We start from the raw sequence: 16,863 nt of genomic DNA, 5'->3' as shown, positions 1-16,863 counted from the left end.
GTGATTGCTGTTGTTTCAACCATATATTAAAGAAATATATTAATTTCATTTTTATGATTAGTGACATTTCAGTTTTTGATGTTTATGTCGTAAAATTTATGGTATTCCTAGCATCACTCAATTAAGAAAAATATATGTTATGATAAAAGACAAACAGAGTCACTAGAAGTAAATATGATGCCAATACCCAGTACAATGAAGGATGACATCCGCATAGACAAATGATCCATCTTGGAATACTACTTTACCATCCTTATGAGTGCATTCTATCTGCAGAAACATACTATTCATTAGCAAAAAAATACTAGTTTCAAGTTTCCAATGCCAAAGCTGTTTGAAAATTGATATTTTTTTTTTCCAAAACAAGAAACCATTCGATGCTGCCAGCAGTTATTGTGATTTTCCGACTTTTTGAATTGAATATCTGAGCCCCGTATGGCTTGATGAACTTCCTTAGCAACAGGGGAAATCTCTCTCAACATATCACGTGCACTAGTTGCATTTCCAATTATCACCACAACCTGTAATCAAGATTATGTAGTAGCTTGTAAAAGTCCAAGCACCTAAAGTCAATTTTAAGTGCAAGAATGAAAATAAATCAAGGAGCATAAAGCCCAATGACTGTGGTTTTGTTGCATGCTAACATTAGTAGGAATTTTACAGTTCTAACAAAGTTTTATGGATTCTGTCAGTATCTTGTTCTTTCATTCCTTTAATTCTTATATTTATCTGCATACCTAAACAATGCATCATTATTTTCCAATGCCTCTTAAAGCAATGTTTGACATTTATATCAATAAGTAACTAAATGTGGGATATCGGTCAGAAACTAAATGATAGTGAAAGTATTTCATATGGTCACTATTAAATGTGATCAACGAATAGGTATATACTTAAAAAAAAAAAAAAAAAAACCCCAGATAGGTATTGGTGTGAAGTATGTCAATGAGGCACATTGTTATCTGCAATCACAAAAGGAGCATACAACAAATGAAAATATTTAACTAGTTGACTTTAAGTTCCATAATATTTGGCACTCTGTTCTGTTTCTCTTGCTAGTATTCTATACTAGGTGTGACTTGCACCTGATTTGTCCTAGGGTAAAGTAAAAATGGATATCTTAAAAAAATTAACTGCGTCTTTAAATCCAATAAAACTGAGATTAAATATGTGAAACTTACACATTTGCTATTGAAAATGTATACGTGTTTTTAAATATTGTGTAAGCAGTTTTGAAAAGATTAAGAGAACACATTATAATTAGCTGTGAAAGCAATAGAGTTGAATCTAAGGAAGTCTCATCTAAACAGAAGAAAGTTAAGAAGAAAGTCACTGCAGAAGCTACTGCTACTACAGCAGAAACTACTGCTGCTACTGCAGAAACAGAGGATGAGATGAAGAAAGACGTCACAAAGCTACAGGCTGTTTAGTATTTTGTTGTAAACTACTTGTAGTTTAGGAGATAATTAATAGATAGTGGATTACAACTGTCAGTTTATTAGTTCTGAGGCAAAGTTAGTTAGTTATTATAGGTATATATATCTTTGTACACAAACAATAATGAATTAAATCATTTAGTTTTTCCCAATTCAGATTTCATATGGTATCAGAGTATGACATCCTGAGTTCGATCCTTATCTCTTCCACTCTACTTTCATTTAAATTTACATGTGTTGGGCCATATCTATTAAATGGGACTTTCGGCTCACACATGAGGGAGAGTGTTAGAAGTATTCGTTAAATGATTAAATTTATCATATCCAATAGCTTAATCTTTTGGGACAATCAGTAATTTTGTAATTTAACATGGTATTAGTTCAACTTCCTTTGTTGCACTTTTTGTTTATGTTGATGACATTCTCATAGCTAGTGACTATCACAATCAGTTGCAGAATTAAAGGTTCTACTAGATCAACAATTTAAGCTTGAAGATCTTGGTGATTTGAAGTTTTTTCTTGGTCTTGAGATTGCAAGGTTAGCGTTGGACATTCATTTGTGTCTAGGAAAGTACACGTTAGAACTGTTGAGTGTGTTAGGATTAGTGCCCTTAAATCCTATTGTATGATACTGTGTATTACATTATGTATGACTTAATATTGTGATTAATAAAGTTTTTTTTTTTTTTTTTTTTTTTTTTTATATTATCTAAAATAATAGTAACAGGAATATTCAGACATTATCATATAGTCCATGAGATGCATAGTATGTGATTTATGTTAAAAGTCACTGAAGATATAAATCATAATTTCTTTATAAACTCAAAATTTTAGTTCGTAGTTGGTGACGAAATTTGGCATTTCATCTGCGAAGACTATAATATATCAACTAAGATGATTTGTTTTGATCATGGAAGTAGAGACTTCTAGTTGATATGTTAATATGTTTTAAGAGTTAAGTCATATTGAACTGGACCGCTGTGAGATTTATTATTCTTCTAATGACTGTCAAATGAATAATAAATTTCACGACTTCTATTTACATGAACTCTTAATCCTGAGAGAATATGGACCTAATTATGAAGTGTGGATGCTTTGATATATCAGGAATGAGATCTAAAATCACAGTCAAAATCTCAGTATGTTGGACAACCACATTTAGTGTTGATGGAACATATATTTTCAAGATGGAATTCACAGTCTCTTAACTGAGATATAAAATATTCCCTTGAGATAAGTTAAATGAGTTTGGTTATTTAGAATGTTAGGCTTAACTACTTTAGTAAAGAGTTACTAAAGTATATATATATATATATATATATGAATTTGGATTTCATAAATATATGATGAATAACTTGAAAGATTAAACCAAGTACTCAAGGATTAAGATGTAGTAATTTACAAAGTGGTAGTCTACATTCATGACTTTGTATTACTACGAATATTTTATGAAGGTGTTGCATGTACAATAAAATCTTGGGATATAATTTATTAATAAGGTATAGAGTGCAATTATATTTATATAGTGATATTAAATAGAATTAATGGTAACTTTGAACTTATCAAGAGTAGACAAAAAAACCCAAGGCTCATTGGAGTTAGAGTCTTATTTGTTCCCTTTTGGTCCCACTCCAAGCCACATACTAAAACCCAATTGGAAATGCTCAAAAGGCTAGCTCAATTAGATAATCAGTTATAAGGAGAGAAACATACAAAATTTTGGAAGTAAATGAAATGGTTTGTATGTGAGTGTTGGACACTTTCTAATTCTCTCTTGAACACATTCATATAAACTGACTAAGAGACCACACTTTTTGTGCATTAGTGGAATTGGAGTGAAGATTAAAAGTGTTCTCAAGTACTTTTAATCTTTGTTTTGAAATTTATCACACCAAAGTACATTCTCTTGTTCTTATATTCTGAAATTTACATAGTACATGTTATTGATTGCAAATGAAATAGATCCGTTAATTTTCGGTTGCGTATGTTTTGTATGCAATACAAACATGTATTATTCCATCAGAGTGATGCAGGTCTATTGGGTTGCAAACCAGCTAAGACCCCTATGGAACAAAACTTGAAGTTAAGCAAGTTTCAAGGGGGAAGTGTTGAAGGATCCAAGCTCCTATCAATGGCTGATTGGTAGGTTGCTATATTTGACAATCACAAGGCTAGATATCACTTTTGATGTTCATAGATTAAGCCAGTTTATGTCAAGACCCAGGAAGCCTCATCTTCATGCAGCAAATAGGATTTTGCAGTATCTAAAGGGTGCACCAGGACAAGGGCTTCTGTTCTCCAGCAGATCAAAGCTTCACCTCAAAGGTTTTGTAGATTCAGATTAGGCATCTTGCCCAAATACCAGGAGGTCCATCACTGGATACTGTATGTTCCTTGGTGACTCAATGATCTCTTGGAAATCCAAGAAACAACACACTATCATTAGGTCATCAGCTGAGGCTGAATATCGTTCCATGTCAGTGGCTGTTTGTGAGATAGTTTGGATTCTTAGTTTTCTAAGAGATATTCAGGTTCAACATCCAAAAGCTGCTCTTCTGTTTGGTGATGGTCAATCTACTCTTCACATTGCAGCCAATCTTGTGTTTCATGAGAGAACAAAACACATTGAGATTGATTGTCATGTGGTTAGAGATAAGGTGTTACAAAGAGAGGAGTAGTTCGTTTGTTGCATATTAGAACACAAAGTCAGCTTGCAGACTTTCTCACCAAGGCCCTTAGTGCTCATCAGTTTCATGGTTTACAGTCCAAGATGAATATGGCTAATATTCATTCCCCTATTCCTCTTGAGGGGGAGTGTGAAAGTAATAGAGTTGAATCTAAGGAAGTCTAATCTAAACAAAAGAAAGTCACTGCAGAAGCTACTGCTACTACTGCAGAAACAGAGGATAAGAAGAAGAAAGATGTCACAAAGCTACAGGCTGTTTAGTATTTTGTTGTAAACTACTTGTAGTTTAGGAGCTAATTAATAGATAGTGGATTACAGCTGTCAGTTTATTAGTTCTGAGGCAAAGTTAGTTAGTTAGTATAGGTATATATATCTTTGTACACAAACAATAATGAATTAAATCATTTAGTTTTTCCCAATTCAGATTTCATATTAGCCTCTCTCTCTATCTCTCTCTGGGGATTTCCATTATAAATCTGCACTAACTAGTGGATAGGAATATGTCTTTCATCTTGTTCAGATGCTATGTCCACGAGTAAATGCTCAAGAAATATAGCTGCTGCCGTGAAGCAACCAACATATTCCGATTCATATTTTCCTTTGTTGCCATCTTCAAACCTGTCTCATGCCACTTGCACATTTAGGCTTGAACATAGATGACACCATGTATAAATTGATACAATATCTTATCTTTGTCCAAACCCTACGTAAGATTATCTGCAGTTATTCTTCCATGAGCTTTCACTTTGCTTATCCACATAATGATCAGTAGTATATTTTGACAAGGAATACTCTAGCAGTAAATGTTCATGATTTTAAAAGAGGGAAGTTGGTGATGATGTAGAAAGCAATAACAATTTAACATACTTGATTTTGGAATGGTTCAGGTATCCGGTAGTTGTGGCTGTGTATTTGCACTCCTGGCCAATTATTTATGCCTAAGCCAAGTAACAAAAGTAATCAAAATAATTATAAGAATGGAAAACAGTAGGAAAAAAACAAACGTATTTAAGGACTTCCACAACAAATGATGCAATGAGCAAGAAACTCTATAACAGCCTATGTTAGGTAAAGACAGTCATGGGCGGAGCCATGTTGAAGGGTGAGGGGGCCATGGCCCCCGGCGCGCCCACCCCCCCCCAAATTTTGAAAATATTTTAAATATATATAATTATTTTAATGTTTTCAAAATTTAGTCTACAAAAATAAGAGTGGCCCCCCCTAAGTATTTGAATTAGTCCAATGATGCTTTAAAAAAAAAATTGGTCTAATAGTTATAGAGACATAACTTTATTTTTCGCAATTCTATTTTTTATTGTAAAATGTGCTTTTATATTTGTTAAATATTTGAAAAAGTTTGGCACCAAACATGTTTGAATTTATCTTTTTCAACCTATTATGTGACGATTAACAAGTTATTGATTCATTAAAAAATTATTGTTACTAAAACTACACATGAAATGTTTCTTTAGTTGCCACATAATAGGTCAAAGAAAAATAACTTCAAATATGTTTGGAGCCTAATTTGTTCTTTCAAGTTTTGGATCATTCTTGTTTTTGAAAATTACATTAGTTCAATTGAATAATTTTACTTACATTAGTATAAAATTTGATAATTTTTTATAGAAAATAAAACTTTTTAAGAATTTCACTATGAAAATTGTGAAAATGTATTTTATTAATTTTATGAAAGATAGTCATCAAACATAATTTTGATTGAAAATATTAAGCTCTTTTTTTGTTGGGTGTGTATATATATATAACTTATCAAATAAAAAAGTGTGTGTATATAATAAAAAAACCATGTGTATTTATGTATGTGTATAGAGTTGTCTTGATAAATATATTAGTGTTTCAACTTGGCCCTCCCAAACAAAAATTCTTGGCTCCGCCCCTGAAGAGTACTTATATCTATGTAAAGAGAACCATATCTCTGCAATTTTCTTAGTTTATATTATTTTGAAAATTAGTTGTCTTGATTTCAGAGAACTTATCATAAACTTACCTTCCCTATTGAAAACAAATGGAGAATTCTTCATCTTTATGTTAATAATTAATTGTTTTTTCCAATGGAAAAAGAAATCTGATGCTCGTAAATTTTGATCAATGGATTGTGATGTTAAATAGCTGTTTATTTCAGGATTCATGTTCTCATGTCAGAGGGCAACAAATAAGAAACTCGGAATGAGGTTCATGAAACTTGTCTAAACTGTGCTTTGGTGCTTATATGCACTCTGGGACTGAGAGTATTATCCAGTCCCTCATTTTGTTCACATCAACCTGCTTTTGAGAACTTGAGCCCCGAAGAACCTATTCTATATGGCTTATGTGCCCTGCTCCTTATTGGAAGCAGGATTATCATTCTCATGTTTTGTTCAAAGTTGACACTTGATGCTTTTGAAAGGTTACATAAAAACATGAAATATAACTAACGAAGTGTGTAGGCTTGATAAATAATCTGTTGCAATCAGTGCTTAACTTTATTGTAATGCAATTCATAGCAGAAAAATTAAAAGGAGAAGACCTTCATATAGTATATGGAGGATCATTATCTGGAGTCTACAATGAAAATTATGTGATAACTGGAGAAGTGCAATGTGCATAAAGATAGACGTTCAGGACAGAAAATTGTCATCTATATCAGCAAATTGTAGTCACAAATGTTCAACTCTATTGTCACACTGTTGCTAGATGCTTGAGATAATAGGTTTGCTCTCCTTTTCATTAATTTCTTATAATGGTCTTTTATTATTATTATTATTTTTTCGAGAAGGATGGTCTTTTTATTATTATTTTGTTTATTATATTTTTTAAACTTTTCACTAATCTATTAGAGACAAGGGGTGGCTCAAACATTAGGCCATTTAGGTAATGGCTAAGCCCCCCAAAGGGAAGAACACCCCTTATAATTAAATACTGGCTCCATATTTTTAGAATTAATAGCTTTAAAATACATTTATGTTTATATGTATGTGTGTATATATATATATATATATATATATATATATATATATATATATATATATATATGAAAGTAGTCCAATTAACTTATTAAATTATATAAACGGCTAGATTCTTTTCTTTAATGCATGTATTGCTTATAAAATATTAACTAGCAATACATTTTACATTTGCTTTTGCAAAAATAAATTCTACAAAATTAAAATTGACAAAATTCTATTTAAGATTGATGATGCCGTAAGAAAAATTGAGTGGATTTGCAATATTATCAATTCAAAATGAAATTTTAGTGGAACTTGAGCACAAAAACATAAATAATAGTAATCTTGCATCTTGTCTCCTTAGGCCCAAACAATATGTTGAACTTGAGACAGTCATATACTGGGCTTATTATTGTGGACCACAAATTTGAAACAAATTTGTTTGAAATTGAATTGAGTTGTTGGACAGTGGAACGGCATCATTCAAATTTTACAAGTTTATTAAAATTTTTATTTCTATATTTAAAATACTCTGTGCATATAAAAAATCTTCATAGCAATGAGGGCATATTTTGCATGGAAAGCATTTAACACATTAATAACATGCTTTAATATTTCGTGATTTTGGCATGATCATCATAGTATTAGTACAAAGAAATCAATTCAATTGAGGCTACAATTGTTAAAAACATACAAATATCAAACTGATAATTTTGCAAAGAAGTGTTCAACATGTATTATCGTTAGGATATTGGAAGAAATTAATAATTCTTTATTTACAAGAATCACCTTAGGACTCCAAAATATGTTAAGCTCACCCATCCTTAGATTTAGAGTACTGGCAATAGTGAAGCTAAATAGCTATATAGCTATTTTAGCTTCACCAAAACACAAAAAATGCTCTCACATATGTTTAGCTTTAGGCTTCCGTACGAAGCTACTTTTGGATTCGTACGGAAGGTGAAGCTAAAAGTTAGAAATATTATTTTAATTCTTACCTTTATTAAAATAATACTTTTATTTTTTATTTATTTTTATTCTTTTTCTTTCTCTAATTCTACCCGTTGTGCTCTCATTCTCATCCTCTCTCCTCATATCATCAAACTCTCTCAAAACTATCGGTTCTGTATCGGTCTGACTCGGCCACTCCAGAACTCGAAACTGACACAAACAAATCGGAAGACAAAATTTCGGATCTGGTCATGACCGTTTGGTGAGGAGGAGCAAGTCCGACAAGGTTGGTGGTGTCGTGGTTTGTCGCTGATTTTCATCTTCACGCGGATCTTCATCTTCATCACCGATTTGTTCTAGGTTTGGTGGTGGTTTGATTTTTTTTTTTCTTACTGTGGGTTGTGGTTGTCACATAGAGGTTGTTGCTGGTGGAGTGGTGGTGGAGGTGGATGTGGGTGGCTGAAAGGTTTTTGTGGGTGGTTGTTCTTGGTTGCCAGTGTCCGTGGATTGTGCATTGATCGATTTGTGGTGTTTTTTTTTTAGTGGGATGTTTTATTTTATTGTAGTATATATATTATTTTATTGTGAAGTTTATATTATTTTATTGTGTTGAAAGTTAAAATAGATCCACTATTGTTGGATGTTTGGTAAAATGAGTAGGTAAAATAAATAAAGTAGTTTTTTGTGGTGCCAAATAACTAAAAAAATAGTTCCACTGCTGTGGATGCTCTTATGCCAAAAGAACATACCATTAGAAGAATAGATCATCAATCTTTAGTCATTTTTCAAAAGATCTTCCTTTCTTTGCCTCATTAGTATAGTAATGAATTAATAATATAAGAAAAGTTAAAACCTGTATCACAATAATCTTGTATGAAAAATTAGAATCTTTCTTCCGTTGTTTTATAATTTTTGTTATAAAATTTTAGACCCTCAAAAATGAAAATAATTAATGATTCACTTTTAAATATTATAGTAAATAATTAATGATTCACTTTTAAATATATCTTTGTGTGGGGTGGGAATGGGGTGAGATTTTTGTTAAACCTGATTTGAAGAGATCAAGTGAAGGAGTTAAAATGAAATTGCTTTGCAATAAAAAACCTAAAGTGAAAATCGACATCGTTCTATTTAATGAAAACGAAATTGCTTTGCAATTATAAACCTAAAGTGAAAAACGATATCGTTTTGTTTAATGAAGACGTGGATGACATGGAGTAAACGACAATGTTTGGTTTAGTGTTTTGTATCTTTAAAGAGCCAACACTTCTTCACTCCAATAGCTTGTTCAAAATTATTTAACGATTATTTAACGTTATCTTAAATAAAAAATAAATATAACATGAAAGAGATCGATTTTCTTCTCAACGATGGTGGGTCAAAGTCTAAAGTAGATGATGGGTCCAAGTTCAAGGGTAAGCAACAACAAAAAATCAAGTTAATTCTTTGCGATCGAAAGAAACTCAACGGAAGTTGCAACGGTGGGACCAAATTCTTGAAGATCTTTTAAGGCTTGGATAAATAATTGATTGTTTTGTGGCAGAATGCAGTCATCCAATTGCTTCTTAATTCAAGTGGAAAAGTATTTTGATAGCATTGCAAAACAAAAGACAACATAATCAAATTTATAGTAAACATCCTACATTTAAGAACTGAAATACAAACTTAAAGTATAAAGTCTATTACAAGCCAATAGGTTATGGCTACATAAGAGAAGTGGCCATTTTTTGTAAAATCCATTGATGGTATTAAAGAGTACAAAGATAAACACTTCATTTCTAAGTTATTTGTAGAGGTCATAGCTGAGGTTGGGCATCAAAATGTTAACGTATGGTTTACAACTATTAATTTGTTTCTAGAGGTCATTTATCGATTAACGGTTTAACGTATGGTTTACAACTATTAATTTGATATTTTCTAAATTCTATTTTTGAGGGTGGTAGAGTGAGTTAGATCTTTTTCTTTCCCACTTTTCTAATAGGTTCAGTTAGAGTTCAGTCTTCTTCTCAATTGATCATCTTCAACTCCATAACTTAATTTCTCAATTGCTAAAAATTAGTTTTATTTGATTTAATAAATTTATTTGTAATTTTAAGTATAATTATATTAAATATTATTGAAATAAGTTTTATATATTAAAAAAATTGTAATATGTGTGAGGCAGGATGGGGCTTTGTAGGGCTTAAGGGACGGGTAAGGTGGGAATGAGGTAAAGACAAAACCACTATAGGGGCAGGGGTTCGGTCCTGCCTATGGTATTAGTAATCAGTTTTTTTGTGCAATTATTGATGAACTCACTAGTCTCAATGTTAATTTCAAACTACCAATATATCATAAAAAATTAGCTACTGTTTTACTAAAGAACTAAATTGCAAGAAATTGCAAAATAGAATGAATCAACGACCATATATGACCATATCAAACGCGTCCATAGTTCATGAGGAGAGAATAATCCATAGACAACAAAAGAAAGAGAAACAGATATTTTTACTAATATGTCATCCAAAACTCTCGAATTACACAAGAATTTATAACCCAAGTTGAGAATTATATATGGTGATCATACCTATACGCTCTACTATTTCCAATAACACTAGGACGAAAAAATCAAATCAAGAACCATAATATGTAAATAAATAATATAATGACACACCCAAATATAAAAATACCTATTTAACATAATCCAAAGAGAACTATGTGCAAAAGACCAAGATTTTACAACTTGGGTTAGTCATAAAAACGATTTATTGTAAAACATCGTCGTCCTCGCTCTTGGTCTTGGGTATTGGCCTGGGCTTGCGATATGTTTGCTCAATCTGCTTGGCCATGACAAGGCTCGAATCGGCAAAGTTTCTGAGGTTGGGGATGTTGTAGTTCTGACATATATAGACCCCGCATAGAGTACCCACCATGAATGTGAAAGTGGTGCCTAAGAAAGCCATTTGGCTGATCAAACAAAAAGCTAAACAAAAACTCTTCTATAAGTGTATAGAGAAAGAGAGTAACGTGGTAGAGAAAGCTAGGGTTTGACCTAGTGAGGGTTGAGGAATATTGGGTTTTATATATAAGTTATGGAACTTGTTGAGATGTCGTAATGCCCAAGTCTTTTTTGGAAGAGGTTCAATTGAATTGGTGAGTGATGACCCCTTCTCCAAGGGTCAAGAATATATCACCTACACTACTGGATATATGTTTAGATATATTTTTTTAAAAAGAAGTGTTATTTCCTTGTTGGTCAATCGTAGTGGATGAGTAACTTGTGTTAATATATTTTTTTTAATAAAAAAAAATGAGATCATAATATTCACATATTATTGTAATAATAATTGATTTATAGAAAATTGATTAATTAAAAGAAAAATTAAAAGTACAATTATAATTTGAAAAAATTGTATATAAATAAATAAGATAATAAACCCCAATAAAAAATTCAAACCAAAAGTATTAGTAAGAGCATCCACGTTGGTGGAGTCATAAATTTAGTTATTTGGCAGCACAAAAAGTTACTTTACAATAAACACCCAACATCAGTAGTTTTTCTATCAAAAAAAAAAAACTCAGTAGTTTTATTTTAGCTTTCAACATAATAAAATAATATATCCACTACAATAAACAACCATCACAACTACTATTACAGTGGGTTTGGCCTTCTATTTTTCTTCTGATTTGAACACTCTAACACACAAATTCGCAAAAAAATAAAAAAATAAAAAAATCAAAAAAGTAAAAAAATAAAAAAAATTCATAAAATTCTAATTTGCAAAACCCATAAAACAACCCAACATACCAAATCTGAAAACGAAAGAGAGCTGAGAGTCATTAGCTAAAAAATAGCTTGCAAGGGAGAAAGAGGAAAAAAAGAAAAAGAAAAAGAAGAAGAAGAGAGAGCATGCAAGGGAGAAAGAGAGCATGGAAGTGTGATAAAATACAATTTTTTATTTATTTATTTAGTTTTTTTGCTACAGTGCACAGCTATCAAGGGAAAAGAGAGCATGGAAATGTAATAAAATATTTTTTTTTTCTTTAGCTTTTTTGCTACAATGCACAGCTATAAATGGCTGTGCACTGTAGCAAGAAGCTAAAAAATTGTAGTTATGGCACCACCATTGCAGCATGCTTTTTAGTATTGGTGGTGTTAAAAATAGCAATATGGTTTTTTAGTACCATCAATCAGAGCATTCTCATCAAGAGTTTTAAAATTTTTAGCATTTAGCACCTAAAAACCAACCTTATAGCATTTAACACATCACTTTACAATATATCTAACATTAAAACTTCTATTTTTTTTATCACTTCATTAAAATATTATTTATTTATCATTTTTTATTCTTTTTGAGAGAGAGAGAGAGAGAGAGAGAAGGGGAATAAAAAAAAAAGGAGTAGCATCTTGCTACAGTATGGTGTTAGTAATAACATCTTACTATAGCAAGGTGCTAAAAAATTTAAAATTTAGCACCATTGATGTAGGAGCCTTTTTTTTTTTTTTTTTTGGTGGCTAAAAATGGCTTTTAGCATTTATCCCACCCTTTAATGAGAATGCTCTAAAACAAGTCAGACCCAAAATCTGAGAAGGAGCTGATTTGGTTCCTTTTTAATTTGTGTCCCATGTGCCCAACAAGTTTGTCTTTATGAAGTCTTGGTCCCTTATTAAGTTATTAGTGAGTTGAACTTGGAGAATTCAATTAATCCATCTACTTCTTAAGTACATATAAAGTTTGGGCTTTCTGATTCCAATGGCCCGATTAATTTAAATAGCCTTGGAGGAGGTTTTTCTCCAAGGACTCATTTTGTTTGAATGTGACCTTTAATTTAGGTTCATCATGGAGGCGTAAAAAAGATGAAGTGGGCTTTATACCTTGATTCCTTTATGAAAAAATAGATTAGTTTCGAGCCCAAGTTTATGAAGTGAGAGAGAGAGAGGGATAAGGGTCATAGCCCACTGCGTGATGTTGGTAATAACATGGGCCATGCGCCCAATTTATGAAGTACCAAGATTCGAGTTTCGAGCTCATTTCATGAAGCCGAGAAATAATGTGGACTATGAGCCCATTACGTGAGGTAGAGAAGATGTTGACCATGAGTCTATCTTGTGATGTGAAGAAACTTATAGGTTGTAAGCTCAAATCCCAAAGAATGAAGATCTTTGGGCAAAGAACTAATTTGCATTGTTGGATAAGATTTGAGCTTTTTTGAATTTTAAAGGAAATTATCTCAAGACCTTTTAATGATTTTTTTGGTGTGAAATAATGTTGATGTGGCACAGATTGCTAGATAAAATTGCATCATGTAACTTAAGGAAAAAAAGTGAGTGTGCAATTATTTATTTGATATCAATTATATTTCTTGTCACACCATTTTGTAATATAAATTTATAATAATTTCAGCAAAAACATAATTACAACTTGCAATTAATCTTATTAACCAGAAATATACTTTTTTTTTAATAATTAGTAGATAGTGGAAAAGAGAGAGGCGGAGGTGAGGTTGGAACTAGAGACACCTAAACCTAATACCACAAAAGATGTAATTATTGATGAGTTATTATTTGAACCCCATAAATGGACCTTTTGGATGCCCAATTGAGCTTAGTTATAACTAAATCATAAAAATAATAATAAAGAGACTAGAGCTTGAATTACAGTACTCATCAGAATGTGCAAAATATGCCATGTACTTATCACAACCGCACGTAATATATTAATATTTTATACATAAATACAAAGTACACAACAACAACAAACCAAAACAAAAACAAAAACAAGCAAACAAACAGAGGGAAGAGGCAGGAAGTAAGGAATGAGATAACGAATTAATTAATCGGAATAGTTTTGACTGCCTCTTCTGCTTCTCCTGGGCTTGCACTTGCACTAGTTTTCTTCCTACGATCTTCGCGTGGACAGTGCCAGTTTCGGCGACCTTCTCCTTCGTGATGATGCCAACATCGTGCCATTGCCACACCAGTTACAAGGGCCCCAAACATGGTTCCCATAACAAATATAGCACAGGGCCTAGTTACCATACTCATTTGGTTTATATATATAGAGCTTAATTCACTCTAGACGAGAGGAATTTTGTATAGAGAGTACAAGACTATATAGAAAGCAAGGTATAATGTTTTTGGAAATCTAGGATGGCATGGAGTGGAAAGAATAAGGATGGCCTTATAAGGTGTGGGATTTTTCATGTGTTTCGTAAAGCCCAAGCCTTTTCTGTACCAGGTTAAAAAAACGTTTATCCCTTCTCCAAGGGTCAAAAGTCAACCGACCTTATCCTTGGTTTTAAAATTGATTACTTTGGAAACATTTTTAAAAGAAAACGATGGGCTTAGAATACAAAGTATAGTGGTTGATTAAAAGGGCGAACTGGGAAGTTATGAAAGAGAGAGGAAGGAGACAAGATGAAGTGGGTGACAATTTTGTTTAGTGGTGTCAAATGGGTCGGTTTGGGTGGGTTCGGGCTGTGCATTATTAGGTTGAGTATATAAAACCTATTTACTCATTAAAACCTATTTAATTAATTGCTTCTAACTCAAATCCAACCAAACCCAATTATTATGGGTAAACCCAATTATTGGAGCTTAGTTGAAGCATCATCAGAGGCAGACTGGTCCCCGAACCGCCCAAGCCTCTATCGGCGCCGGTCAAGCCAGCCTCAACTGAAGCGAAGTTGGGCAAGCAGAGAATTTGCTCGAGGAAATTATCATTAGTGGCCTCTAACGGATTTTAGCCATGAGGTGGAACAGCCTGAGTCGGACTCGGCCTAGTCGTGGTAAGTCACGTTGACGAGTTACAAGTTTCAAAGAGCATCTACATGCAAATAACACACACACACACTCAGAGAGAGAGAAGTGTTTGGAGGCCTAGAAAATAAAGGAAAATGAAAACCCTAAAACACTGAAACATCTGAGGGCTTTTTTATTTTTTTATTTATTTTTTTAGGAAGGACTGGGTTGAATTTGGTATATTGTTTTTGGGTTAAATGGGCCTCAATGAGTTTTTAGTTAAAACCCAATAATTACTGGGTCTAATTGGGTTGATGCCTATTTAACCAAACTAATAATTGGGTGGGTTTGGGTTCAATTCGAGTAGGCGGATTTGGGTGGGCAAATGGGTTTGGGCTTATTTTGCCATCCCTAATTTTGTTATGGAGATTGTTTTAAAAGGTGTGGTACAGATAAAACATCGAGAAATGGTTGTCTTGGGAAATAAAAATCAAAAAGGTAAAGTTAATGTCTTGATGACACGTGAAGTTGGCAGGTGAAGCAAGGAAATAAAAAGGAAAGGGTAATGTTTGTGTCCAGTGGCCAGTTCATTGGACACATTCCATTAGACCTATTGTGATGCGGACACGTATTTAATTTTGGACACATGTTCGTATCTCAACGTGTTCAGTAGAACTGGCCATTGGACACAAGCCATTCCCAAAAGGAAAATGTTTTAAATCTATATTGGGTTAGAAACTAACGCAATGCTACTTTTTCATAATATTTTCACAATATTTTTTATCATAAATTTTTGTATTAGATTGATATTTAGTGTCCATTTGAAACAACTTATTTAGCTGAAATTAAAAACTTTTTGCTGAAAGTATAGAAAAAATGTTAAAAAATGAGTTGAATAGTACAGTGAGACTCATGAAAAGTATCAAAAAGTACAGCGGAATCCATGAATAGTAGCAAAAATAAGTTGAAAGTAAAGATAAACTGAAAAATTCAGCTCATCCTAAATGCACACTTAAAGTAATGTTATTTCTATAATTTCAAAATAAATCTTAGGTGAAAATATATTTATATTTTCAAAATAAATTTCTATATTTTAATTATTTTAGTAAAATTTTCAATTTTTACTAATATAATTTATTTATTTATATTTTAAATAATTATTAAATTAATTATGATATTATTACGGTTCAACTTTAGTTTGACCCTAGTTTGCCTTAAAAACTTTGAACATCTCTCCTATATGATTCTTTGAACCGTCTGGATTTCAAAACCATGTTAATAACAAGAGTTTCCAATGGAAGAGAGAGGATGGAAGGGAAATGCAAACATGAAGGTATCAGTTTGTGATGTTTGATTTTATTTGTTTAGATAGTACCTCTTATTTGATGATAAGTGTATGTTAGGCTAGAGCGTATAAACTCAGCTTTTAACTTTTAGTTTTTATATACAATTTTTTAAAACTTTTTTTTTCCTTACTTTTTCTCACATTTTTAAAGTACAAGTATACTTTAATACACTTTTAGCAAAAATCTAAATAAAATGTTCTCAAGGAGAGTTGATTGAATTAACTAGAGCCTACATCTCTGACATTTGATTTTTTGAGAAGAAAACTGCAAAAGATATTATTAATAAAACTTTGCCAAAGTCAGCTAAAGTTACAGAAAGAAGGTGCAGAGGAACATCTTCCATCCACATCGATATACTGCTAACATGTTTAGCCCAATTGTGAGTTACTGAATTGCCTTATCTACAGGTATGAGAAAAAATAACTTCAGAAAAGGTCTCTATAAGGAATTTGGCTTTAGCTACTAGATGACTGCATGCAAAGAACGATTCATCCTCACATCTAAGAGCCTTGGTTACAGTCTCAGAATCACTCTCTAGTATGATAGAAGAGAAACCACAATCTCCAGCAAATCTAAGAGCTTGAATAGCCGCCATGCATTTTGATCAGTGCAAAACTGCAAGTGCACAGTATTGTAGTTTTATAGTAAAGTGATGAGAAGAGTATCGTCCTCAGGGATTGGTAACTTACTTTTGACAAATACCAAAATTATGCTAATCTTGATTTTATCTAGAGAAGTCACTAAGGTTTTTGTAATTGGAATTCAAAATAAAATCAATTTA

The 16,863-nt window shown here is 32.1% G+C and overlaps 1 pseudogene; it reads right to left on the bottom strand.

Annotated features, from left to right (window-relative positions):
• The window catches only part of LOC115985169, a 35,522-nt pseudogene that overhangs the window by 1,132 nt on the left and 17,527 nt on the right, over window positions 1-16,863 (bottom strand).

This window comes from Quercus lobata, chromosome 4, assembly GCF_001633185.2.
Source record: "Quercus lobata isolate SW786 chromosome 4, ValleyOak3.0 Primary Assembly, whole genome shotgun sequence".
Classification (NCBI taxonomy): domain Eukaryota; kingdom Viridiplantae; phylum Streptophyta; class Magnoliopsida; order Fagales; family Fagaceae; genus Quercus; species Quercus lobata.
This window is presented reverse-complemented; position numbering and strand designations above follow the sequence as displayed.